General features: G+C 34.5%; 1 protein-coding gene across 1 annotated transcript in view; it reads right to left on the reverse strand.

Annotated features, from left to right (window-relative positions):
• The window catches only part of GABRA3 (gamma-aminobutyric acid type A receptor subunit alpha3), a 243,903-nt gene extending 218,096 nt beyond the window's left edge, over positions 1–25,807 (reverse strand). Inside the window, exon 1 of the mRNA XM_072956507.1 lies at positions 25,657–25,807. The gene's annotated coding sequence lies outside the window, so the exon portion shown is untranslated. The remainder of the gene's footprint in view (positions 1–25,656) is intronic.
• Between the last annotated feature and the right edge of the window lie 760 nt (positions 25,808–26,567).

The following is a 26,567-nucleotide window of genomic DNA, read 5'->3' on the forward strand; positions in this document are numbered from 1 at the left end:
ATACAATGGAAAGGACTTAAAGATATTGATGTCGTAATTCTCAAGAAAACAACCTCAGCAGATAATATACCTCCTCACTGAGCATTCCCAATCAGTTATTAATAGGAACAAATAATGAAGGAACAGAAGATCCATGAGTGAAGCCTCTGATATAAAATATAAATAATAAAACAAACATTAAAAAAAAATCTGAAAGAAAAGACTGTTTAAAGAGAAGAAAGGCATAATAAGTTATCAGTAACACTGGAGATAGCAGACAAGACTCTGAACCCAGGGGAAAAAACCAGAACAAGATCCTGTAATAAAAGAGAATTCAAAGAATATTTTTTAAAGTATTAGAAATTAAAATCATGACAGAGGAAATGAAAAACTCAATAGAAGTATTAGTAGATAAAGTTAAAATATAGAGCATTAGACAAGAAGAAGGAAGGTAAAAATGTAAAGAAATGATAAAACCAGCCTTGGAAGACCAACATTTAAATAGTAGGAGAGAAGGAGACACAGAGACAGAGACAGAGATAGAGAGGGGGGCAGGAAGGAGAGGGAGAAATGGCAGGAAGGACTTCATCAATGAAATAATTCAAAAAATTCTCAGAATGGAAAAGCCAATGGAATATTCATCACAATGGATGAAAATAGATCCACAAGAAGACACAATGTTTTCAGAACACTAGAGATGAGAAGAATATCCCACTTGTTTCAAAAGAAAGAGAGACAAAGTCAAGTATAGATGTTTAGGAATCAAGATAGCTTTATACTTCTTAAGTGCAAGTCTGGAAGCTAGAAGGGAGTAGAGCAATTTCAAACTTATTAAAAAAATAATTTCCAACTTAGATTCTATACCTAAACCAAGAATAAACTGTTAGGATAGAATTTAAAAATTTAGACAGTGACATAAATTTAAAATTATTTACCTCTATGTATGCACACTTTCTCAAAAAAAGCCCCACAAATGTGAGAATGTGCTTTGACAAAAATGAGAGAATAAATGAAGAAACAGAGAAGCCGGCTCAAGAGAAAGAGGATGGTAATATAAGTACAATGATGGAGATTCCAGGATGAAAGTTGTGAACAAAGCAGAGTGAGAAACCATTCCAGACTGTGTCAGGGAGCAATGTCAAGAAGATAATAAAAATAAAATATCACATATGTCTGAATGTACTGAGAAGAGATGTAGACAAATGACAGAGCTTGGATTAATGGTAAATAAATAGAAAATAAGCATATTTTTAAAAGAGAATTATTCCAAGGAAAACAAAACAAAAATGTGTGCATTAAAGGAAGATTAATGATAATATATATGGTAAGCAGAACAGTGGCCTTCCAAAGACATCAACATCTTAATCCTTAAAACCTGTGACTGTGTTAGGTTACATGGCAAAATAGGATTAAGGTAGTGAATGGAATTAAGTTGCAAATCAGTTGGCCTTAAAACAGGTACACTATTCAAGGTTATCTGGGTGGGCCCAGTGTAATCACAAGGATTCTTAAAAGTAGAAGCAGGAGGCATAAGAGTCAGTCTCAGAGTAACATAATGTGAAAAAGACATTGCTGACTTTGAAGATGAACGAAGGGGCCATGAACCAAGGAATGCAGTGGCCTCCAGAAGCTAGAAAATACAAGGAAGTGAATAGTCCCTCAGAGTTTCCAGAAAGGAACACAGCCTCACCAATACCTTGATTTTAGCCCAGGAAAACCTCCAGAACTGTAAGAAGATAAATTTGTGTTGTTTTAAGCCATTAAATTTGTGTTTTATAATTCAGTGATAGAAAACTAATACAATATATTATCTGGCTCAGCTACGAATGGCATTATCATAGTCATAATAACAAAACAAAAAAATCAATATTACGCTGCAATTAAACAAAGAGTATAGGGATAGGAGAAGAAACTTGTGTATGATGCACAAAAAAGGGATTTTAAAAGAACCTAAATCTTCACCTTCTAGAGTGGGAACTTAATAGTGACTAAACATTTAAAATTAATAAGGATCAAGATAAGCCATGTTATTTAGGGACAGGATATAAATACCAAAAAAATTACCTGGAAGTGTTTAAAACGGTTATTTCTTAGAAAAAGACAAGGAACTACTGTTGTTAAACAAACCTAGGAGAAATATTTGACTTTAAGTCCCCATATAATTTTGATAAATATCAAAACAAAATTTTTAAAAACATAACATAGTATCAAGAATAGCTTTAGACTATTATATTCAAAACCAGAATAAATGGATAATTTCCTAAGAAAATAATAAAATATATAGCAAACTGGAACAGAACAGAAATGAAACCAGGAAGTTGATAAACTCCTCCTTTATACACTATGTAGTAAAAGGGGTGTTGGATCACACCAGAACAATAAGATCAACTTATGAACATAAATTTTCAAAGGAAAACACAAATAATTACAGCCACATATAATATATAATCAAGTAGATATATCCCCAAAATAAAAGGACAGTTCAATACCAAATAATCTATAAATGCAATTCACAATTCTGAAAAAGTAGAATCGTATGAAAGGGATGAATTACCTATAGTAATTTAAAATATATATTAACCTTTTATATCAAAAGAAGTATATGAATATCTCAATAAATGAAGATAAGAGCATACAGTGAGACTCTCTTAGTCATGATAGAAATCTTAGCATATTAGAAAAAGGGAACATCCTTCATTTGATGAAAAATGTGCACCAAAACCCAACACCAAATGCTATACCTAGTGGAGACACTTTAGAAACAATCTCACTTATCAGGAACAATACTAAGACTGCCCCATCCCTGTTACTAAGCAATAATATGTTATATGTCCTAGCTAAAAGAATAATAGAAGAAATATTACAATAATACAAAAATTTTGAGAGGAATACAAAACTGTTGATATTTGCAGGAGATATAAAAACAGAAAATTCAAAAGAATCAATAACAAATTATAAAAATAAATAAGAATCTTCCAAGTTGCTAGATATAAGGCCAATTTATAAGATATTATTTAGAAAATCTAATAGAAAAAGAATCCTAATTAAAATGGCCATGTAAATAAAGGCATTTATTAAAAATTATCAAATGCAGCTAAATAAAGGCATATACAAGTAATTAAGCATTAAATACTTCTATCAGGTAAGAGAAAAACTCAGATTAATAATCTAAAATTCCACTTTAAGAAACTTGAAAATGAAGAGCCAATTAAATCTAAAGCAAGTAGAAGAAAGCAAACGATAAAGATAGAAGAATTCAATAAAATAGAAAAAAGGAAATAGGAAAAAAAATCAATGAAACTAAAAGCTGGTTCTTTGAAAAGATCATTGAATTAGTAAACATTTATACAGACTGATACAGAGAAAAAAAGAGAAGGTAAAAATAACCATTATCAGTAATGAAGACAAGTATGTCACTACAAATCATACAAACATTAGAATGATAACAAGGAAATATTATGAACAAGTTTATGGAAATAAACTTAATAATGTAGATGTACAAATTCCTTGAAGACATAAATCACAAATCCCACTGAAGAAGAATAGCCCTTTATTAATTACATAAATTAAACTCGTGCTTCAAAACCTTATCATAAAGAAAATTCCAAGGAAAAAAATTTCCAAAAATCCTAGATGGTTTCACTGATTTCTACCAAGCACTTAAGGAAAAACCAGTACCAATTCTACACAAACTCTTCCATAAGAATAGAAAAGGAAGGAACACTTTCCAACTCATTTTATGAGGCCAGAATAACTCTTTACCAAAATCAAACAAATATTTTATAAGAAAATAAAATTAAAGGTCAATATCCCTAATAAACATAGAGACACACATGAAAAATCCTTTAAAAACATCAGCAAATGGAATCCAGAAATACATAATATGGATAATACATCATAACCAAGTTTTATCCTGGAAATGCAAAGGTGGTTTAATACTTGTAAACACAATCACAATGATTTACCATATCAACAGACTTTAAAAGATCATTTCAATCGATACAGAGAAAGTATTTGAAAAAATCCAACATACATTCATGATAAAAATCCATCAGCAAACTGTGGCTAGAAGTTAACTCTCAAATTTTAAAATGGCATGTAAGAAAAATCTAAAACTGATTTCATAGTGAATGGTAAATGACTGAATATTTCTCCCAATAAGATCAGGAGCAAGGCAAGGAGATCTGCTCTAACCACTTTAATTCAACATTTTATTAGAGGTCCTATCCAGTTCAATATACAGCAAAAAAAATGAAATTTTAAAAAGTATACAAATTGGAAAAGAAGACATAAAATTGTCATTATTCCTCGATAACATAATCATCTACATAGACAATCCCAAAAATATTTTTAAAAGCTACTAGAATTAATGAGTTTTGTAAGGTCATGTGATACAAGGTCAAAATATAAAAATTAATTGTATTTCTGTGTACTAACAATAAACATTCAAAAGTTGCCAGGCAGAAGATCAAGATGGCAGAGTAGAAGAATGGAGAGCTCACCTCCCCCCACATCCACATCTGGAATAATTCTCACGTAATACCAACTGAAAACAGAAGAAAATCTCATACAACTAAAGCTGTAAGAAAGATCCCCATATAACTAGGTAGGACAAAAGGAAAAAAAAAGCAACGAAGATGGGACTGGTGCCCCTGGGAGGAAGCTGTGAAAGAGGAAAGATTCCCTCATCCTAGAAATCTCCTTCAGTGGCTGGGAGGTCCACCAGGACAGATAGGGAAATGCATGGGCCAGAAATTTGCCTGAGAGGAATATGCATGGTCTGGCTTGCTTCCAAACAGAATAGGGAGGGACTGGTGCTGATTCCAGAAGGAGAAGAAAGATAAAAGGGAATCAAAAATATATCTGAAGAAATTATGGCTGAAAACTCCTCAAACCTAAAGAAGGAAACAGATATCCAGGTACAAGAAGCACAGAGGATCCCAAACAATGTGAACCCAAACAAACTCACATCAAGACATATCATATTTAAAGTGGCAACAGTTAAAGTAAGAATTCTAAAGGAAACAAGAAAAAAAAAGTATCAGTTACAAGGGAACTCCCATGAGACTATCAGGTGATTTCTCTACAGAAGCTTTGCAGGCCAGAAGGGAGTAGTAAGATATAGTCAAAGTCCTGAAAGGGAAAAACCTGCAACCTAAGCTACTCTCTCCAGCAGTGTTATCATTTAGAATAGAAGGAGAGGTAAAGAATTTCTCAGACAAGCAAAAACTAAAAGGATATAGCAATACTAAACCTATCCTAAAAGAAATGTTTAAGGGTCTTCTCTAAATAGAAGAGAAGCAAGAATCTATAGGAAAATGAGTATCACAACAGGAAAGGCAAATATATAAAAAGACTGAAGATCAATTAAATAAGCCAGTACATAAATTTAAAACAAGCAAAAAATTTGTGAAAACAAATGTAACTAGAAAGAAGAGCAAAAGGATAAACATGAAAATATAAAATAGGACATCAAAATCACAACATGGGGGTAGGGGAGTAAGAAAATATGCATCTTCTAGAATGTGTTTGAGCTTACATGACTATCAGTCTAAAGCAAGTAGATACAGTTATGGATTAACATACTTTAAAACCAGGGTAACTACAAATCAGAAACATACAATAGATTCACAAAAACCCATTAGAAAGTCACATTAAACCACCAAAGGAAAAACAAAAAGAAGAAAGGAACAAAGAAGAAATACAAAATCAACTGGAAAACAAGATTTGAAATGGCAATAAATACTTAAATAACAATAATTACTTTGAATGTTAATGGACTAAATGCTCTGATCAAAAGACAGAGTAGCAGATTGGATAATAAAACAAGAACCTACAATATACTGCCTACAAGACACCCACTTTAGGGTGAAAGACATTCATAGATTGAAAGTGAGGGGATGGAAAAAGATATTTCATGTAAATTGAAGTGATATGAAAGCAGGGGTAGCAGTACTCATGTAAGACAAAATAGAATTTAAAACAAAGGCCATGAAGAAAGATAAAGAAGGACACTATACAATGATAAAAGGGTCAATACAGGAAAAGGACATAACACATATTAATATATAGGCACCCAATATAGGAGTACCTAAATACATAAAACAAATACTAACAGACATAAAGGGAGAAATTAATTGGAATACGTGGAGATTTTGACACCCCACTAACATCATTGGACAGATCTTACAGACAGAAAATCAGTAAGACAATGGGACTAAATAACACAATAAAACAGTTAGACTTAATTGATGTATTCAGGACACTACATCCAAAAAAACCAGAATACACATTCTTTTTAAGTGGACATGGAACATTCTCTACAATAGGCCACATCTTAGGGCAAAAAACAAGCCTTAACAAATTAAGGAGGATAGAAATTATTTCAAGCATCTTCTCTGACCACAATGGCATGAAACTAGAAATTAACCACAGAAGGAAAAATGAGAAAAAAATACAATTACATGGAAAGTAAACAGATGCTCCTAAAAAAATGGGCAAAAATTTAAATCAAAGAGGAAACCAACAAATACCTTAATATAAACAACAATGATAAAAACAACCACACAAAATTTATGGGATGCAGCAAAAGCACTCTGAGAGGAAAGTTCATAGCAATACAGGCTTTCCACAAAAAACAAGAAAAATCTCAAATAAACAACCTAACCTACCACCTAAAAGGATTAGAAAAAGAACAAACAAAATGTAAGATCAGCAGAAGGAAGGAAAAAATAAAGATCAAACAGGAAATAAACAAAATAGAGATAAGAACAATAGAAAAAGTCAATAAAGACAAGAGTTGGTTTTTTGAAAGGATAAGATTGACAAACCTCTGGCCAAGCTCACCAATAAGAAAAGAGAGAGGGCTTAAATAAACAAATTAAGAAATGAAAGAGGAGAAATAACAAGTGACACTGCAGAAGTTCAAAAAAATCATAAGAAATTACTATGAACAGTTAAATGACAACAAAATAGACAATCTAGAAAAAATGGACAAGAATCTAGAAACATACAGCCTGCCAAAACTGAATCATGAAGAAAAAGATAATTTGAACACACCAATCACTAGAAATAAAATGGAATTTTTAATTAAAAAAATCTCTGTCCAAAAAGTCTAGGACTAGATGGCTTCACTACAGAATTCTACCAAACATACAAAGAAGAACTCATACATATCCTTCTCAGACTTCTCTTCCAAAAGACTGAAGAGGAGGGAAAACTCCCAAAGTCATTCTATGAAGTCACCATCACCCTGATACCAAAACTAAACAAAAACACTACAAAAAAGAAAATTACAGGACAATATCTTTGATAAATATAGATGCAAAGATCCTCAACAAAATATTAGCAAAGAGAGTCCAACAACACATAAGAAGGATCATACACCATGATCAAGTTGGATTCATTCCAGGGTCACAAGGATGGTTCAACATGTGCAAATCAATCAATGTAATACACCACATCAACAAAAGAAAAGACAAAAACCATATGATCATCTCAGTACATGCAGAAATGCAAATACAGAAAAAGCATTTGATAAAATTCAACATCCATTCCAGATAAAAACTCTCACCAAAATGGGTATAGAGGGAACACATCTCAACATAATAAAAGCCATTTACAATAAACACACAGTCAATATAGTACTCAATGATTAAAAGCTGAAAGCCTTCCCGCTAAATTCAGGAATGAGACAAGGATGCCCACTCTCACCATTTCTACTCAACATAGTTTTGGAAGTCCTAGCCACAGCTAGAGAAAAAGAAATAAATGGTGTCCAAATTATAAGGGAAGAGGTAAAATTGTCATTGTATGCAGATTACATGATTTTCTATAGAGGAAATCCTAAAGACTCCACACAAAAACTTTTAGAACTAATAAATGAATTCAGAAAGGTAGCAGAACACAAGATCAATATACAGAAATTTGTTGCAGTTCTTTATGTAACAATGAAATATCAGAAAAAGAAAGTTAAAAAAAATTCCATTTAAAATTGTATCAAAAATAAAATAAAATACCTCAGAATAAACCTAACCAAGGATGTGAAAGACATTTTGGCTGAGAACTACAAAACATTGATTAAGGAAATTGAAGGTGATTCAAAGAAATGGAAAGATATACCATGCTCTTGGATTAGAAGAATTAATATTGTTAAAATGACCATACTACCCAAAGCTATCAACAGATTTAATGTGACCCTTATCAAATTACCCATGACATTTTTCAAAGAGCTAGAACAAACAATCATAAAATTTACGTGGAACCACAAAAGACCCAGAATTGTCAAAGCAATTATGATGAAAAAGAATAAAGCTGGAGGCATAACCCTCCCAGACTTTAGACAATAGTGCAAAGCTACAGTAATCAAAACAGCATGGGATTGGCACAAAAACAGACATATAGATCAATGGAACAGAACAGAGAGCCCAGAAATAAACCCCACATCTACAGTCAATTAATCTTCAACAAAGGAGGCAAGAATATAAAATGGAGAAAAGAGTCTTTTCAGCAAGTGGTAATGGGAAAACTAGATAGCCTCATGTAAATCAATGTAGTAAGAACACTCCCTTACACCATACACAATAATAAACTCAAAATGGCTTAAAGACTTAAATATAAGGCATGACACCATAAAACTCCTGAGAGAGAATATAAACAAAACATTCTATGACATAAATTGTAGCAATACTTTCTTAGATTATTCTCCCAAAGCAAAAAGAAATAAAAGTAAAAATAAACAAATCAATCTTACTTAAAAGCTTTTGCACAGCAAAGGAAACCATAAGTCAAATGAGAAGACAATCTATGGACAGGGAGAAAACAATTGCCAATGATGAGACTGACAAGGGCTTAATTTCCAAAATATACAAAAAACTCATACAACTCAATAATATAAATAAAAAAAACCCTATCAAAAAATGGGCAGAAGACCTACACAGGCATTGCTTTAAAGAAGATATATCCATGGCCAACACACAGATGAAAAGATGCTCCATATCACTAATTATTAGAGAAATTCGAATCAAAATTACAATGAAGTATTACTTTACACCAGTCAGAATGTGTGGCCATTATAAAAAATTCTACAAATAATAAATACTGGAGAAGGTGTAGAGAAAAGGGAACTCTCCTACACTGTTGGTGGGAATGTAAGTTGGTGCAGCCACTATGGAAAACAGTATAGAGATTCCTTAAAAGACCAAAAATAGTTACCATATGATCCAGGAATCCCACTCCTAGTCACGTATTTGGAGAAAACTCTTAACTCGAAAAGATACATGCACCCCAACGTTCATAACAGCACTATTCACAATAGCCAAGACATGGAGGCAATTTAAGTGTCCATCAACAGATGAATGGATAAAGAATATGTAAGACATATGTCTATACATATATATGTGTGTGTGGTACACATAGAAGCACAATAGAATATTACTCAGCCATAGAAAAAATAAATTATTGCCATTTGCAGCAACATGGATGGACCTAGATATTATCATACTAAGTGAAGTAAATCAGGCAGAGAAAGACAATTATATGATATCACTTATATGTGGAATCTAAAAAAAATACAGATCAACTTATTTACATAACAGAACGAGACTCACAGACATAAAAAACAAACTTATGGTTACCAAAGGGGAAAGGGAAGGAAGAAGGATAAATTAGGAGTATGGAATTAATAGATACACGCTATTATATAAAAAATGGATAAAAACAAGGTTTTACTGTATAGCACATGGAACTATATTCAGTATCTTGTAGTAACCTATAATGAAAAAGATCTAAGATTGTACACCTGAAAGTAACACAATACTGTAAACCAACTACAGTTAAATAAATACTAAGAAAAGTTTTTAAATGTTACTGTCATTTAAAACCATCAAAAATGTAATATTTAGAAAAATTTAACAAAATATATTCAAACCTATACACTGAAAATAGCAAAAAGGAACTTTTCTTTGCTCCACAGACAAAAGTCCTTCACACATGCATCAAAGATGTAAATCAAAGGATTAAAACTGTAAAATTCTTGAAGAAAACAAGTGAGAGAACAATTATGAATATAGTCAATGTAAAGACTTGTCAGAATACAAAAGGTAAAAGTCATATAGAAAGCTCATGTAGAAAATAAAAAGACAGGTCACATAATGGGAAAAAATATTTTAAAAACACACATATTTAAAGAATTATATATAACTTATAGCTCAATAATAGGAGTACAAATATCCCAATTTTAAAATGGGCAAACAACTTAATTGGACATTTCTCCAAAGAAGATATAGAAATGGCCAATAAGCATATGAAAAGATGTTCAATATCATTTGTCACAGAGATATGCAAATCAAATCACAATGAGCTACCACTACACACTTACTTGAATGGCTAAAATTAAAAGACTGATGAGGCAAGATAAAAGGTTAATATACAAAAGTCAATTATTTCCTTATATACAAGCAATGAACAATTGAAATTTGAAACTAAAACCACAGCACTATTTACATTAGTATCAAAAGATGAAATATATATAAAATTTTTGAAAAATACATATAAGATCTATATGAGGAAATTACAAAACTTTGATGAAAAGAATCATAGAAGATCTAAATAAATAGAGAGATATTCCATGTTTATGCAATATTGTTAAGTTTAGTCTTGCCAACTTGATCTATAGATTTGACACAATCCCAATCAATATCCCAGCAAGTTATTTTGTGGTTCTTAAGAAACTAATTCTAAAGTTTATATGGAAAGGCAAAAGATCCAGAATAGTCAAGCAATACTGAAGAAGAGGAATATAGTTGAAGAATAAACACTACACAGTGGCAAGAATTACTATAAAGCTACAGTAATCGAGAGTGTGGCAGTAGTAAAAGAATACACAAATAGATCAATGGAAAAGAATAGAGGGTCCATAAATATATTCACAAATGTTGTCAACTGATCTCTGACAAAGGAGCAAAAAGGCAGTTGACTGGGAAAAAAATATTCCTCTCTAAAATTGTACTGGGCAACTGGATATCCACAAACATAAAAATGAATCTAGACCCAGACTTTACACTTTTCATAAAACTTAATTCAAAATAGATCACATACATAAATGTAAAATGTAAAACTATAAAATTTCTATAAAATAACATGAGATAATCTAGTTAACCTTGGGTTTTGTGAAGAGCTTTTAAATCTAATACCAAAACCATGATCCATAGAAGAAAAAATAATAAAATGGATTTCATTAAAATTAAAAATGTTTGCTTTGAGAAAGACACTGTTTAGAGAATGAAAACACAAGCCATATACTGGGAGAAAATATTTGTAAAACACATATATGATAAAGAATTTGTATCTAAAATCTTCAAAGAACTCTTAAAAGTGAAAATAAGAAAACAAATAACTCAGTTAAAAATGGGCAAAAGATCTCTACAAATACCTCAGCAAAGAGTATATATGAATTACAAATGAGCATATGAAAAGATGTTCAACACATATGTCATTAGGGAATTGCAAAGTAAAACAATTAGATGCCAGTACACATCTGTTAGAGTAGCTAAATTTCAAAACACTGATAGCACCAATTGCTGATGAAATTTTTGAGCAGCAGGAACACTCATTCATTGCTGGTGGGAATGCAAAATGGTGCAGTCACTTTGTAAGACAGTTTGGCAGTTTCTTACAAAGCTAAACATAGTCTTATCATGTGATCCAGCAACTGTGCCCCTTAGTATTTACCCAAATGAGTTGAAAACTTATATCTGCACAAAAACCTACACATGGATGTTTACAGCAGCTTTATTCATAAATGCAAAAACTAGGAAGCAAACACAATGCACTTCTATGGTCAATGAGAAAAGAAGACTGTAGTGCATATGGACTATGGAATATTATTTGGCAATGAAAAGAAATCAGCAATCAAGCCTTGAAAATACATGGACGATCCATAAATAGACATTTATAAGTGAAGGAAGCTAGTCTGAAAATGCTATATACTATATAACATACTAGAAAAGACAACACTATAGATACAGTAAAGAGATCAGTGGTTGCCAGAGGTTCATGGGAGAAGGAAGGATAAATAGGTGGAACATGGGATATTTATGGCAGTGAAATATTCTGTATGCTACTATAATGGTGAATATATGACATAATTTGTCAAAACTCACATAACAGTAAAATACAAAGAATAAACCCAAATGCAAGCTATGGACTTTAAGTTAATGACTGTATATCAACATCAGTTCATCAGTTGTAACAAATGTATCTCATTAATGCAAAAGAAAGCTGGAGTACTTAGACAAAATAGACTTCAAAATAAAGACTGTTACAAGAGACAAAGAAGGACACTACCAAATGATCAAGGCATCAATCCAAGAAGAAGCTATAACAATTGTAAATATATATGCACCCAACATAGGAACACCTCAATATATGAGGCAACTGTTAACAGACATAAAAGGAGAAATTGACAGTAACACAATAATAGTGGGAGGCTGTAATACCCTACTTACATCAATGGACAGATCATCCTGACAGAAGATCAATAAGGAAACACAGGCATTAATTGACACATTAAACACAATGGACTTAATTGATACAGAACATTCCATCTGAAAGCAACAGTATACAAATTCTTTTCAAGTGTACATGGAACATTCTCCAGGATAAATCACATGCTGGGCCACAAAACAAGCCTCAGTAAATTTAAGAAAACCGAAAGCATACCATACATCTTTTCTGACCATGATGCTATGAGATTAGAAATCAACCACAAGAAAAAAAACTGCAAAAACACAAACACATGTAGGCTAAGCAATATGCTACTAAACAACCAATGAATCACTGAATAAATCAAAGAGGAAATAAAAAATACTTTGGGACAAATGAGAATGAAAACATCATGATCCAAAACCTCTGGGACATAGCTAAAGCAGATCTAAGATGGAAGTTTGTAGTGATAAAAGTTTACCTCAGGAAACAAGAAAATTCTCAAATAAATAACCTAACCTTACACCTAAAGCAACTAGAGAAAAAAGAACAAACAAAACCCAAAGTTAGTAGAAGGAAAAATATCACAAAGATCAGAGCAGAAATAAATTAAATAGAAACAAAAAATAGAAAAGATCAATGAAAGTAAAAGATGGTTCTTTGAAAAGATAACTAAAATTGATAAAACTTTAGCCAAACTCATCAAGAAAAAAAGGGAGAGTGCCCAAATCAATAAAATCAGGAATGAAAAAGGGGAAGTTAAACCCGACACCACAGAAATACAAAGAATCATAAGAGGCTACTATGAGCAATTATATGCCAATAAAATGGACAACCTAGAAGAAATGGACAAATGCCTAGAAATGCACAATCTCCTAAGACTGAACCAGGAAGACATAGAAAATATGAGCAGACCAATTACCAGTACTGTATTTGAATCAGTAATTTTAAAGACCCCAACAAACAAATGTCCAGGACCAAATGGCTTCACAGGTGAATTCTACCAACATTTAGAGAAGAATTAAAGCCTATCCTTCTGAAGCTTTCCATAAAAGAGGAAAGAACACTCCCAAACTCATTCTATGAGGCTACCATCACCCTGATATCAAAACCAGACAAAGATATCACACACAAAAGAGAAAAGTACTGGCCAATATTACTTATGAACATACATGCAAAAATCCTCAACAAAATACTAGCAAAGGGACTCCAACAATACATTAAAAGGATTACACATTATGATCAGGTGGGGATTATCTCAAGTACTCAAGGATTTTTCATCATCTGCAAATCAATCAATGTGATATACCACATTAACAAACTGAAGAATAAAAACCATATGATCATCTCAAAAGATCCAGAAAAAGCTATTGGTAAAATTCAACATCCATTTATGATAAAAACTCTCCAGGAAGTGGGTATAGAGGGAACATACCTCAACATAATAAAGGCCATATATGACAAACCCACAGCAAACATCATACTCAGTGGTGAAAAGCTGAAAGCATTTCCCCTAAGATCAGGAACAAGACAAGGATGCCCACTCTCACAGCTTTTATTTAACATAATTATGGAAGTCCTAGCCACAGTAATCAGAGAAGAAAAGGGAATAAAAGGAATCCAAACTGGAAAGAAGTAAAACTATCACTGCAGATGACAGGATACTATACATAGAAAATTCTAAAGACACTACCAGAAAACTACTATAACTTATCAGTGAATTTGGTAGTTCCAGGATACAAAATTAACATACAGAAATCAGTTGCGTTTCTATACACTAACAATGAAATAGCAGAAAAAGAAACTAAGGAAGCAATCCCATTTACCATGGCATCAAAAAGAAAAGACAATCTGTGAGATGGGAGAAGATATTTGCAAATGATGCAACTGACAAGGGACTGATTTCTAAAATATACAAACAGCTTAATATCAAAAAAGAAAACAAACAACCCAACTAAAAAAATTGGCAGAACACCTACATAGAAATTTCTCCAAAGATGACATCCAGATAGCCAACATGCACATGAAAAGATATTCCACATACCTAATTATAAGAGAAATGCAAATCAAAACTACAATGAAGTATCACCAGTCAGATGGCCAGTCAGAATGACCATCACTAAACAATCTATACATAATAAATGCTGGAGAGGGTTTGGAGAAAAAGGAACCTTCCTACACTGTTGGTGGGAAGTAAAATCGTGCAGCCACTATGGAGAACAGTATGGAGGTTCCTAAAAAAACTAAAAATAGTGTTACTATATGATCCAGCAATCTCACTTCTGGGAATATATCCAGAGAAAACTCTCACTCGAAAAGATACATGCACCTCAATGTTCACAGCAGCACTATTTACGATAGCCATGACGTAGAAGCATCCTAAATGTCCACGGACAGATGAATGTGTAAAGAAAATATATATACACACACATACACACACACAATGGAATACTACTTGGCCATAAAAAAAGAATGAAATAATGTCATTTGCAGCAACATGGACGGACCTGGAGATTGTCATACTAAGTGAAGTAAGCCAGAAACAGAAAGACAAATATCATGTGATATCACATATGTTGAATCTAGAAAAAATGATACAAATGAACTTACTTACAAATCAGAAATAGAGTCACAGAAATAGAAAACAAACTATGGTTACCAAAGGGGAAAGGTGTGGGGAGGAGAGATAATTTGGAGTTTGGGATTAAAATATACACACTACTATATAGAAAATAGATAAACAACAAGGTCTTACTGTATAGCACAGAGCACTATATTCAATATATTGTAATAACCTGTAATGAAAAAGAATATATGTAAAACTGAATCACTTTGCTGTACACGTGATACTAACACAACATTGAAAATCAACTATATTTCAAAAAAAAAGACCAAAAAATGGAATATGTTAGTAACACGGGAACTAGGGGTGGGTGGGTATAAAGTAATTCTCTACACTTTTTATTCAGCTTTTTTTTTTTGGTAAATCTAAAACTTATCTAAAAGCAAAAGTTTATTAATTAAAAAAAGACCGAAAATGCCAAGTATTGGTGGGGATGTTGAGCAACTAAAACTCTCATGCTAATGGGAATATAAAATGGTATACACTTTGGAGAACAGTTTGACAGTTTCTTATAACATCAGATATTTACTTACTATGTAACCCAGAAATTCACCTTATAGGGAATTTAAATGCAAATATATATGCAAAGAAAAATCTGTACAAGAACATTTATAACAGCATTACTTATAATAGCCAAAAAGTGGGAAAAAACCCAAATGTTTATCAACTAATGAATGGATACACTACTCAACAATAATAAAGAGTAGATTGTCTATATATAACAGAACGGATGAAATCTTAAAATCTTGTGGTAAGTGAAAGAAGCCAAACAAACACGAAAGACTGTATACTATATGATTATTATAGAAGAAGCAGAACTATAAAGAGATGAGTGTTTTCCCATGGTTGTAGGTTGGGGAAGACAACTGACTGCAAAGGGGCACAAGTGAGTCTTTTGAGGTGAGGGAAATTTTATGTCTTTTTTGTGGTGGTGGTCATGGTTATATGATTATATACATTTGCCAAAACTCTTTGAAATGTATACTCTCAAGAGTAAATTTTATTTCATGTAAAGTATGTCTTAATAAACCTAAGTAGAAAAGTAAGAGATGCCTAGGAATATGTCTTATATGTAAGAGTATTATTAAGACAATTATAAACCTCTATCAAAGATTGTAAAAATAGATTTGAAATAATACCAAGATATAACATTTTTAAGTTGGAAATCTCAGCATGATTTTATTGGAATTTGAAAATCTTATTTTAAAATTAATTAAGGAGCAAAGGGGCAAAAATAATGAAGATAATTCAGAAAGAACAATAAAAGTGGTGTGGGTAAGGGCAGAGAGTAAAAATATAAATTGACCTTACAAATATCAAGATTGATTATAAAGCTTTCATAATTAAAATAATACAAGTGTGGACAATTGGATTAATGGAGCATATAGTCAGCCTAGAAATAGATGCAAGCATCTATGGAAACTAGGTTATAAGGAGTTTGCATTCTCAACCAGTTGTGTATAAATGATATTGAAACAAATGGTGTTTGACAGAAAAAAAAATCAACCCATGTTTCACACCACATGTAAAAATATAATCCAGATGGTTTTAAAAAGTAAATGTAAAGCAAAATTTTAAAATGCTTCAAAGAAGATTTGGAGAACATCTTTTATAATCATGGGATAAGAAAATATTTCTTAAATATGGCCAAAAAATCAATTCATGAAGGAAAAGATTGATAAATTTAACATAAAAATCTAAAATTTCTATATGATAAAGGATCTCATAAACAAAATAGAAAGACAAGGTGACATACTAGAAGCAGATATATGCAACATATAAAACTGACAAATAATTAGTATCCAGAATATATAAAGAATTCTTACAAATCAGTAAGTAAAAAGTGACAAAACAGAAAAATAAGCAAATGTAGGTTGTTCTGCATGTTGTGTTTAGGGAGGATATGAAGAGAAATGAAGCTGGGGTTAGACTCAAAGGGAAGATAAAGCTTATCTGTAATGCTTTATTTATTTCATGAAAACATATCTGTTTTTCTTTTTACAGTATTCTTGTACACTAGAAGTTGATACATTATAAATGGACTATATTTCAATTTTTAAAAATCTGAAGCAGAAATGACAAAATGCTAACACTTGTTCATTCTGAGCAATGTATACATGGTTATTTGCTCATTTTTTAGATACTTCTCTGAATTTCTTTCTAAATATTTTAAATTCCTCAAAAATAAAAAATATACATGTAAATAAAATTAATAATAATAAATTTGAGCAAAGTGAAGAAATAAAAGTTAGAATTATAAATAGCATCTTTCCTGTATAGCAGCCATAATCAATTAGCAGAAATAATGATAGAAAGATCCCCTTCACAAAATTAAAAGCATAAAATAAATGTTACTGCTATTATACTCTACACAGTTAGACAAATTGAGGCTTAAAGATCACACAGCTACTAAGCAGAAGAGCTGAGGTAATAAAAATTATTTAAAAACTGCAATAATATTTAAACTTTGCAACTAGGACAAGATGAGACAAACCAGAATAGAACCCACTATATGTAACAATATATATATGTTAAATATGGCATCACAGAACAGTGGGGAAGGATGTATTATACAACAATTGGTATTGTGAAACAGATGAAGAGGAAAACAATATAGAAAATTACCTCACACCACACATTAAAATAAATTCCAGGGGGATTAAACAATTAAACATAAGCAATAAAAATGACCAAAAAAATCTATTTAAGCAGTTATCCCATTTAGGACAAGGGAAAATTTCTTAAACATGAACTTAATCAGAAAAAATTACAAATTACAAATGAAAATATATAGATATATATATATGATTACATAAAAGTTTATTTGTGCATAAGAGTTAATTTAAAACACAAGCTTGGAAAATATATTCCATATATACCACAATAGAAAAATGTGCACAGGTCATGAATATAGTTCATAGGAAGGAAACAAAGTGACCAAGAAATGCAAGAAAGTATCCATGCTCACTATAATAAAACTGTAAGATACCATTTTGCCTCTATTAGAGTGGTAAAGATTTTAAAAGAATAACAATAGCCAATAACAATATATGTTTCCTAGCAGAAATTGGCCATCTTAAACAGTGGGAGAACTTCACATATATATCAAAGCCTTTAGAAATTTAATATCTTTAGGCCCAGTAATGCTTATAAAAACCTATCTTTAAAAAATCATTCTTTCAACAAATATTTAGTAAGGATCTATGATACATCAGACACTGTTCGAAGTACTGAAAGATACAACAATAAAACAGAAAAAAAGTCCCTGTACTTGAGGGGCTTACATTTTAATACAAGGGTTCAAACAGTAAATAAAGAAAATATCTATCTAGTCTGTTAGGTGATGATACAGACTACAGAGAAAAAAAATAAGGCAAGAAGGGAAAATAGTAAGTGTTAAGGGAAAAGGGTTTGCATTTTTATGTGTAATTGTTAAAGAAGACCTCGCTGAGGTGACACTGAATAAAGACATTGAATAAAGAGGTGAGGTTCAAAGAAATAAAGATTTATGTACAAAGGTATCTATTGCAGGGCTATTCACATTAACTTACAATCAAAAATAATTTAAATGACCAATATGGGATCTGTTAAATAATTTTGGTATAAATTGTACAACTGAAAGTTATGTAGCTGTTAAAAACTGTTTGAAGGCTGTTGAATCACATGGGGAAATGCTCACAATATAATACCAGTGGAGAAGCCAAATAGAAAATAGTTCATATAAGGTCCTAATTATGTAAACATGTAAACATCTGGAAGGAAGTAGAGCAAGTTATCTTTGGGCTAGGTACTTAAAGGTGATTTTTTGTTAACTTTTCTCCATGTTCTAAATTTTCTATTATAAGGCTGTTTTATTTTTATAACTAGAAAAAACAGTTTAAAGGTAGGTATTACAGCCTTAAGGTAGATTAATAAGTGTGCAAAATGTTTTACATAGTGGTGCTAGTCAGCCATGCCTTGAGTACTGGGTCCAGATTTGGACATTATGTATTAAGGGTGATACTGAAAACTGAAATATCTCGTATAGAAGATACTCAAAATATAAGTCATATGAGTTCTTCTTGTACTATTTTAAAAAGTTATTTTATGCTATGATCTGTTACATAATTCCATCCCCATCCGCCTCCCCTTCCCTTCAGGAAATCTATGTAATACTTGATTTCTTTTAAGAAATCATTTTTAAACAGAAAACTCTCTCTTCAAAATATACATCCTGGAGATTTTTATTTTTCCTTCTACTTACGGTAAGAAGACATACTGTGTATAAACATCAATACTTTAAAATTCATGTTTGAAACATAAAAAATATTTTCTATTACCAACCAATATTTCCCTTTACCACATACCTTCCCCCTAGGAAGAGACTGCCTGGATCATTACATCTAAGAACATGAAATAATCACCTTGCCTCTATTTCACAGTAGACGGCACCATTTTTCTCCAGTATTCTTAGTTTATTTCAAACCAACAATAGTAGAAATATCATCCAATATCCAGACTTACTACAGATTTTAGAATACAGTCAGTTCTTTCCTTAGCTTTCAGGATAGTCATGATTTCAGCAATCTCACGAACGGAACAAGGAAAGGACCTTCCTGTGATCTCTTCCAAACTCTGTGAGTACTTCAACCAAAGTTAGCAACCTACAGGAATTCCATATAAAATCCTTAGTGTTGCTTAAATAAATGACTGGGCCTGAACTACCTGTACAGGACCATAAGAATGTAGTACAGACAGAGCATGAACTGTATAGAACCTTACAGTTCATGTAACCCTACCCTCCTCATTTTACAGTTACGAAAACTGAGGCTCAAACAAAATAAGTGATTTGTCACAAGAAAGTAAGTCAGCATCCAAGCCCCGACTAGAATCTAGACTAGGCTATCTGAAATTCAGTTTTAAGAGAGATCTTTCATATCTGATTCTTTGTATTTATTTCTTATCAAGTGCCTCTTTCTCTAACTCGTTGAATGGGAAGAACTGGGGATCTGGGAAGAGTACTGGCTCACTGAGAGTTCCAGTTAAGCAAGATGACATATAACTTGGTTTTCAAGTAAGCCTGTACTCCTGTGGGCTTGAGGCTGGAGGGAACCTTACCTTTCCTTAGAGCACTATCACCTGCCAAACATCTGCATAATCGATATGCATCACCCAGTCTTAACTGTTAGTAAGCACTGTGAGCATCAAAGTAGGGGAGGACTGTTAGAAACTGGGTATCATTTTTCAGTACTCAACTTTGGTAAAAAGTCTAACAATGTTGACCACACCTTCCTTCTTAAAGGAGTACATTTTCCTCTACACACTCATCACAATGCATAACTATATATTTTAATAGCTTGTAGAATAATGTCTATCTACCTCCACGTTTAAACCATGAGCCCCAAGATGGCAACAACCATGTCTATTTTGCTTACCATTACATGCTCCATGCTTAGTAAATAGTATGTATTCACTAAATATTTGTCCAACCAATGGATGAGGCCTCTCCTCTCTTGGCTCTTTCATAATACTGTACTCTCCCAATTTTCTTTCCATATGTCTGACCTCTCTTCCTTTGTAGCCTTCACACAGGCTTATCTTTGTTTTCCCATATCCTAAAGATAAGCCCAAGGAAGAAATCCTTAGATCCCTTACTTCTACTTCAAGTATTGCTTCTATATCAATAACTCTCGAATCACTTTTTACAGCTAACTTCTTTCCAGAACTCCAATCCCACACTTTTTTTCAACTGTACCCAGGGCCTCTTGTTGAGCTATAGCAATAGAACCACTTGCATGAACTCAGTCAAATAAAATCACTCCATCTCCTAGGATTAGTTTGTTTATCCATAAAATGAGGGATATAGGGCAAAGTCCTAATTTTCCAGGCTAGCATTCAATATTATTTATAGTCAAGCCCTCCAAATATCTCACTAAACTTTTCTCACATACTTTCACCATACCCCAACACAACTAAGCTCGTCACTGTTTCCAATACGTGCCCTCTGCTTTTCTGGCCTCTGCCTAGAACACCTTTCCCACCCCCCCCCAAATTCTGCATGTCCAGACTTTGTCCAATTTTCAAAGCTCAGTTCAAATGCCACTTCCAGTAAGCTGCCTTTGATCTCCTTGGCCGCAAGCCCTTTGCCTCTCCTTTAATAGTGTGAATCTCATACTTGTAGTATTATAGTTGTTTGTATAATTTTTCTCCCTCCTTCTTGACTGTGTCATCCTGGAAGCCAGAGGCTATCCCTAAATCAGCCTGTGTCTCTCACATTGCCTTTGGTCCATAGCATACACTTAGTAATCTTATGTTGAATGGATTCAGTTTAGGTCATATCAGTCACCCTGATTAAAAGCCTTTAATCAATTCCTTTGTTTCTGGAATAAAGACCAAAATCCCTATAATGGCCCACTCCAACCACCCCAGCTTTTGTTCATTTTCCCAAATTCACTATGCTTTTCTCATGTCAGGATCCTGTGCATGCTTTTTCTTTCATCTAGAAAACTGTTTCAGCCCCTTCAACACCCCCACCGCACTCCCATGTCTCTACTCAGCCTTAGTATCACTTCTTCAGGGAAGCTTTTCTTAAAGTCCAAGCTAGATCAGTTTCCTCTATTATATACCTTCATAGCCCCACCCCCATACTTTTCTTTCATAACATCTATTGCTGACTGAAATAACAAAATTGTGTGATAATCTGATTTATGACCTCTTCCCCATGAAACTATAAGCTCTAAGTAAGGACCATGTCTGTTTAGCTTACCTTTCTAATACCTGCACAGTGCCTAACCACATCACTGAATAAATAGCTATTGAATGACTGAATTGATGAATAACTGAGTTAAAGGTAAAAATTTGGGACTTAGAGTATAAAAAATTTTTCCTGGCTTCCTATAATTCCTTCAAAGTAAAATCATGATGACAGGTAGCTATCTGGGACAGGTAAGCTGGCCTTCTATTTATCACAAGAAATTTACAAAATAGGATTAATACTGTCCCCCAAATGCTGAAAGAAAACCAAAATTACCTTTTTTAAATGAATATATGACCCCAAAAGGTATAACTAACACCAAGTGGTCTGTTCATTTAACTTAACAAACATTTATTAAGCACCTACTCTACACCATGTACTAGGATAGTGGCTGATACTACAATAAACTGGACTGATGCAGCCTCCTACTTGCTTGGAATATATAATTTATAGAAGCTTTTAAAAAATCCTTTATGGCAGTCACAACACCCAAGTAATGCTCTTTTGCAAGGATAGTAAGTTCTCTATCAAAGGAGATACTTAACCTGAAGGTGAAAGATCATCTGACAGGGATGATTTAGAAATTATAACTGGGCCTAATCCAGGCCTCTTAAATTAGGTATCCTAGACCAATGCTGCTTAAAGTGTGGTCCAAGGATCAGTGTTTATCTGTGAATTTTATTACCAGGCAGCAACGACCTAAGTATGGAAATTGAGAATACACACAAGTGCATAAATCGACAATATGCCTTTACAAAATGTTGTAGCAATTTGAAAAAAAATTAATTTTATGCCTGCTGAATCTAACAATTAAAATGTGAACTTATATTTTGTATGTCTTTTATCTTCTAGTAATTCATAGTTAATGTATTTTACTAAAGTAACCATCTGTGTTGGATTGGAAACATTTTAAGAACCGGTCTTTCACCAAGATAGTTTGAATAGCACTGGAGCAGTAGGTTAAGGATTACCTGTCAGCTTGTTAAAATCTCAGGTCCCACCCCATCCCTCTGAATCAGAATTAGCATTTTAACAAGATCCCCACGGGGTTCTTTTGCCCATTAAAGTTAGAGAAGAACTGGCCTAGAGGATTTCTGAAGCCCCTTAGAACCCTGAGATTTTACAATTTACTTCAGATAGAGAATTGCAGAGCTGAAAAACCCTTGGTGATGAAGTCCACCTTATCATTTTGTAGATGAAAAAGCTGAGGCCCATGCAGAGAAAATCATGTGTCCAAGGTAACCGGCAAATTTGCAGAGCTAGCAACAGAACTCAACTTTCCTAATGCCCTTAATACCTGTTTCAGTTTTCCATCCTAGCACACTGCATGCTCACTCCTATTCCACCCAATCCTACTCTGTACCATCTCCTCAGTGATGTCACTGTTTCTAAGATACTTTCTGATATAACAATTTGTTTTTCTATCTTTTATATACTGTGTGAATCTTGAATCACGATAATTCCAAGTGTCTCCTTTATAACTGCCCTTAATCCTTTCTTTGCAAATCTTCCCACATGCCTATTATCTGGCTGCTATATGGACATACTGGGGCTTCAGAAGAACTAGCACCAATTCCTGGTTTTTAAGAAAAGAGGCCTTTTTTGTTCCCATAAGTCCATTGGATACCAGACAGCAAGCTTTTCCAAGAGAACATATAATATCAAGGCTGCTTTAAAAAACTGAGTACAATCAGCTTGTGACTGACAAACAAGAAAATGGGGTACTAGGCCATATTAATAAAAGTCTAGTCTCCAAAATGGGGCAAATGATGATCCCTTCCTTGTGGTTCTGTCAAATCCAAGGCTTGAGGGGAGAGGTATGACTGCTGTCTTCAACTGTCTGAGGAGCTATTATTAAGGAGAAGCAAATTTGTTCTAGATAGTCCCAAAGAACCAGTGAATAGAAGTTACAGGGAGACAGATCTTGGCTTATAATGGGATTACTTCCTGTGACAATCAGAGTTGCTCAAAGATAGAAAGAGCCACCTAATGAGCTCTCTGTCACTGCAGAGAGTTCAAATAGAAATCAGTCAATGAATTGGATGCTTAGGACAAATTCAAGAACTGGGTGAAGAAGTAAAGGTTAATGACCTTTAGGGATCCGTCCAGTACCAAGGTTTTAGTATTCTAAAATTTTCAGAACAAGGTGACTCTAAGCTTTTAGAAAATAAGAGCAAGATCTGGTCCTAAAAGGAGCTGATTCTGCTGGACATGAGATGGATGACGCCATGAAAGTGGAAAAGTGGAGTCTTTCCAGGCATTCTTTTCAAAGGAAAGCAGGCTGTCCAAGGAAAGCCTTTAGGGCAGCCCCTCCAAAATACCCAGATGAGGCTTGACCCCACAATGGCCAACCACTATGTGTCACTCTAAGTTCCCGTTACTTTACATAAAGGACTCTACTACTTTCCAAAAAGAAAATATTGCCAAGCAGTACCCTTCCTACTATGCCTACACTTGCCTGACAGATAAAGGTGCAAAATTCTCCCCAAGAAGGCAGTAGTGCTCAATGGTCAATGCCATGCATTCTAGAACCAGGTTTCCTGTGTTTTAATTCCCAATTGGGACATTTAATTGCTTAACCTCTCTGTGCCTCAGTTTCCTCATCAGTAAACCAAAGACAATAACAGTATCTGCTTCATAGCTTTAATGTAAGAATAATACACATTAAACCCTCAGCCCAAGATCCAAAACATCCTAAGCACTCAACAATGTTAGCAATTAGTATTGTGGGTGTTATAATTACTACTATGGATACCGCAGTGTCGCCAACTCTAAAAGCCTCCATCAAGCAACCAGATCTCTCCCCCTACCAGTTCACAGGGGCTTCAGCCAGCCCCTGCATAGCCACAAACATCCAGAACCTGATGACCCTCATAAACCATACCATTCACACTAGGAATCCTGGCCCTTCACCCTGCTCTCTAAATACAACAGCCACCCCTCCCCCAGTCCTCCTGCCTATACCACCCGCAGCCACAGTCAGAAGAACGGCAAACTGGAAATCTAGTTCCAGACAAACCATCAGGTGTTTCTTCCCTCCCAAGGACCCAGCTGGACCTAATACCATACCTACCAGTGGGAGGGGGTGGGATACCTGAATCCCTGATCTAGCCTGGCAGCTCAGCTACCTTGGGATGAGGAGTGGGCAGGCAATGGGACTTCCCACAGAGAAGCAAGGGAAGCCTCCCAAGTTTGTGAAGGAACTCAGGCCCAACCCTACAATAAGCCTATTAAAGGAAGAGGGGAGGTCTCAACCTGCTTTCAAAGGAAACAGTTATTTACAACTTTCTACTCACTTGCATCTCGGGGAGATAATAGGGAGATGGGGAAAGGGTCTGCACAGTATTCTTCTTTCTCATTTATAGCGACGAAAAGCAGCTGCAGAGAAACAGTTAAAGGAGAAAGGAAGCTCCAGCCATTACCCCATCCCTGAGCCTAGGGCTTTCTGGGGGGTCATGACAGTGCTTTCTGCTCTGGCTAGGGGCTCCTCGGTGGCTTTCTGCAGCAGCTGCCAGGCCCCCCAAGCAATTTGCAAGGTCAATGCTGACCTGCTTCCAAAGAAGAACAAAACAATTCACTGACAATGAAGCAAATAGCGCATACACCATATCGCAACCCCTCTTCCACAAATCAGGTTTTACCCCAGTGCCTCCCTGCCCAGATGCCGACTCTGGGCTTCCACCAGCCCCACTTGGGAACCCAGGATAGCATCACAGCTGCAGAGCATGTCTCGCCTCCCTGGCCAACCCAAGGAGACTCTCAGTATGGGGGAGAGATGCTATCGCAAAGGAGACCTGAGCCTGGGGGAGGGGGAAGGAGGGAAAGCTATGTTTCTTACCAAGCGCCACAGTCACTTCCCCGAAGCGGAGAGAAGGATGAATGAACTGAAACAAGTTGGAGGTTGAGCCCTCGCAGAGCTCAGCTTCCTCTTCTCTTTCTCTGGGTCTCTCTCCTGGTCCCTCTCTCGTCTGTCTCTCTGGTTTGCTCGCTAGCTTGCGCGCGCTCACGCTCACCCTCTCTCTCCCTCCCTCCCTCCGTTTCTTTCTCTCTCTCTCTCTCTCTCTCTCTCTCTCTCTCTCTCTCTCCCTCTTTCTCCCCCCCCTCTCCCCCCTTTCTCCCTCCCCCTCCCTTTCCCTCTCTCTCTCCCTCCCCTCCCTCTCTTCCCTCCTCCCCTCCCCCTTTGCTGGTTTTGGATTCACCACTGCCTGGTGCTGAGCACGCGGCTGTGCTGGGGCTCAGAATACAGCGCTGCAGGGCTTTGGATCTGTGGTTGCTTTAGGAAAGACTAAAGTAGTATTTTATTCTTTAAGGTATCCAACAGAGAAATAGAGGGGGAAGCCCAGAGAGAAGGGGAGGAGCAGAGGAAGCAAGGGGAAGAGAAAGACAGCAAATGGGTAAGAGCAAATAGGCGGATAAAGGAAGAATGGATTACCATAGTTGATGTGTGATGCTTACTAGCTGCTTCAAGACGGAAGATAAGTGGTCTGTCTCCCTTACATCCCTATGGGAGCGCCTTCTTAGCCCAGGCTCCAAATAAAGATTTGACAAATCTGTCTGTTCACACTACATCTCTGAGGACAATTATGAGCTAAAAAAATTTTTACATCAAAGAGGTTGCCATTCCCACTCCGCTAAGAAGAAAAGGTCTAGCCACATTAATCTGTCAATGACCTAACTGCCACCTCCACCCCCAACCAAGTAGAAGTGTGGACCCAATACAGATCTGTCAACTGGAGCTTACCTCCAGGC

This window comes from Vicugna pacos, chromosome X (assembly GCF_048564905.1).
Source record: "Vicugna pacos chromosome X, VicPac4, whole genome shotgun sequence".
Taxonomy (NCBI): Eukaryota; Metazoa; Chordata; class Mammalia; order Artiodactyla; family Camelidae; genus Vicugna; species Vicugna pacos.